The sequence below is a fragment of the Triticum dicoccoides genome, chromosome 1B (genome assembly GCF_002162155.2).
Source record: "Triticum dicoccoides isolate Atlit2015 ecotype Zavitan chromosome 1B, WEW_v2.0, whole genome shotgun sequence".
Taxonomy (NCBI): domain Eukaryota; kingdom Viridiplantae; phylum Streptophyta; class Magnoliopsida; order Poales; family Poaceae; genus Triticum; species Triticum dicoccoides.
In genome coordinates this window covers 561,418,318-561,421,866 of record NC_041381.1, presented here as the reverse complement: position 1 = coordinate 561,421,866, position 3,549 = coordinate 561,418,318, and positions in this window count along the sequence as shown.

Here is a 3,549-nt window from a genome sequence, read left to right as displayed (position 1 = left end):
ATCGTTATGTTCTTACTTCACGGATGATTTGAGTAAATACTGAGTATATTTACTTGATGAAACACAAGTTTGAATTATTGAATGGTTCAAGTAATTTCAGAGTGAAGTTGAAGATCATCGTGACAAGAGGATAAAATGTCTATGATATGATCATAGAGATGAGTATCTGAGTTACGAGCTTTGGCACGCAATTAAGACATTGTAGAAATTGTTTCACAATTAATACCGCCTGGAACACCATAGTGTGATGGTGTGTCCAAACATCATAGTTTCACCCTATTGGATATGGTGCATACCATGATGCCTCTTATCAAATTACCACTATCGTTCATGGGTTAGGCATTAGAGACAACCGCATTCACTTTAAATAGGGCACCACGTAATTCAGTTGAGATGACACGTATGAACTATGGTTTAGAGAAACCTAAGTTGTCGTTTCTTGAAAGTTTGGGGCTGCGGCGCTTATGTGATAAAGTTTTAGGCTGATAAGCTCGAACCCAAAGTGGATAAATACATCTTCATAGGACACCCAAAACAGTTGGGTATACCTCCAGTCTCAGTTTCGGAAGCAAAAGGGATTGTTTCTAGAATTAGGTCCTTTCCCGAGGAAAAGTTTCTCTCGAAAGAATTGAGTGGGAGGATGGTGGAGACTTGATGAGGTTATTGAACCGTCACTTCAACTAGTGTATAGCAGGGCACAGGAAGTTGTTCCTGTGGCGTCTACACCAATTGAAGTAGAAGCTTATGATAGTGATCATGAAGTTTCGGATCAAGTCACTGCCGTACCTCGTAGGGTGACAAGGATGCGTACTACTTCAGAATGGTACAATAATCATGTCTTGAAGGTCATGTTGCTGGACAACAATGAACCTACGAGCTATGGAGAAGCGATGGCGGTCCCATATTCCGACAAATGGTTAGAAGCCATGAAATCCGAGATAGGATCCATGTATCAGAACAAAGCATGGACTTTGGTGGACTTTCCCGATGATCGGCAAGCCATTGAGATAAATGGATCTTTAAGAAGAAGACGGACGTGGACGGCAATGTCACCGTCTATGAAGCTCGACTTGTGACGAAGAGTTCTTCACAAGTTCAAGGAGTTGACTACAATGAGATTTTCTCATCCGTAGTGATGCTTAAGTCCGTCGGAATCATGTTAGCATTAGCTGCATTTATGAAATCTGGCAGATGGATGTCAAAACGAGTTTCCTTACCAGTTTTCGTAAGGAATGGTTGTATGTGATACAATCAGAAAGGTTTTGTCGATCCTAAGGATGCTAAAAGCTATGCTAGCTCCAGCGATCCTTCCATGGACTAGAGCAAGCATCTCGGAGTCAGAATATACACTTTGATGAGATGATCAAAGATTTTGGGTTTATACAAAGTTTATGAGAAACTTGTATTTCCAAAGAAGTGAGTGGGAGCACTATAGAATTTCTGATGAGTATATGTTGTTGACATATTGTTGATCAGAAATGATGTAGAATTTCTGGAAAGCATATAGGGATATTTGAAAAGTGTTTTTCAATAGAAAACCTGGATTAAGCTGCTTGAACATTGAGCATCAAGATCTATGATGATAGATCAAAAACGCTTAATGGTACTTTCAAATGAGCACATACCTTGACATGATCTTGAAGGTGTTCAAGATGGATCAGTCAAAGAAGGAGTTCTTGCCTCAGTTGTAAGGTATGAAGTTAAGACTTAAAGCTCGACCATGGCAGAATAGAGAGAAAGGACGAAGGTCGTCCCCTATGCTTAGACGTAGGCTCCATAGTATGATATGCTGTGTACCGCACCTGATGTGTGCCTTGCCACATGTCTGGCAAGAGGGTACAAAGGTGATCAAGGAGTGGATCACCAGATAGCGGTCAAAGTTATCCTTAGACAAATAAGGATATGTTTCTCGGTTATGGAGGTGATAAAGAGTTCGATGTAAAGAGTTGCATCGATGCAAGCTTTAACACCTATCCGAATGACTCTGAGCAGCAAACCGGATACGTATAGTGGAGCGACCATTTGGAATAGCTCCAAGTGGAGCGTGGAAGCAGCATTTACAATATGACCTAGAGATTTGCGAAGTACATACGGATCTGAATGTTGCAGACCCGTTGACTAAAACCTCTCTCACAAGCAAAACATGATCAAACCCCAGAACTCATTGAGTCTTATCACATAATGATGTGAACTAGTTTAGTGACACTAGTAAACTCTTTGGATGTTGGTCACATGGCGATCTGACCTGTGAGTGTTAATCACATGGCGATGTGAACTAGATTATTGACTCTAGTGCAAGTGGGAGACTGTTGGAAATATGCCCTAGAGGCAATAATAAATTAGTTATTATTATTATATTTCCTTGTTCATGATAATCGTTTATTATCCATGCTATAATTGTATTGATAGGAAACTCAGATACATGTGTGGGTACATAGACAACACCATGTCCCTAGTAAGCCTCTAGTTGACTAGCTCGTTGATCAATAGATGGTTACGGTTTCCTGACCATGGACATTGGATGTAGTTGATAACGGGATCACATCATTAGGAGAATGATGTGATGGACAAGACCCAATCCTAAGCCTAGCACAAAGATCGTGTAGTTCGTATGCTAAAGCTTTTCCAGTGTCAAGTATCATTTCCTTAGACCATGAGATTGTGCAAATCCTGGATACCGTAGGAATGCTTTGGGTGTACCAAACGTCACAACATAACTGGGTGGCTATAAAGGTGCACTACGGGTATCTCTGAAAGTGTCTGTTGGGTTGGCACGAATCGAGACTGGGATTTGTCACTCCGTCTGACGGAGAGGTATCTCTGGGCCCACTCGGTAGGACATCATCATAATGTGCACAATGTGACCAAGGGGTTGATCACGGGATGATGTGTTACGAAACGAGTAAAGAGACTTGCCGGTAACGAGATTGAACAAGGTATCGGCATACCGACGATCGAATCTCGGGCAAGTAACATACCGATAGACAAAGGGAACTGTATACGGGATTGATTGAATCCTTGACATCGTGGTTCATTCGATGAGATCATCGTGGAACATGTGGGAGCCAACATGGGTATCCAGATCCCGCTGTTGGTTATTGGCCGGAGAGTTGTCTCGGTCATGTCTGCATGGTTCCCGAACCCGTAGGGTCTACACACTTAAGGTTCGATGACGCCAGGGTTATAGGGAAGGTATGTACGCGATTACCGAATGTTGTTCGGAGTCCCGGATGAGACCCCGGACGTCACGAGGAGTCCCGGAATGGTCCGGAGGTGAAGATTGATAACGAAGGGTTTTAGAGTCCGGAAGTGTTCCGGAGGTATCGGGTGATGACCAGCATGACCGAAAGGTGTTTTGGGAGCCCCGGCAAGTGTTGGGGGTGCTTCATGGGCCAACGGGAGGGGGCAAACCAGCCCACTAAGGGGCTGTGCACCCCCTCACCTATTCCCACGTGACCAGGAGGTTTGGGGCGCCCCATCTAGGGTTCCCACCTCCTGGCTTGGGGGCCAAGTCACCCAAAGGGGAGATCCCATCTGCCCTGGCCGCCG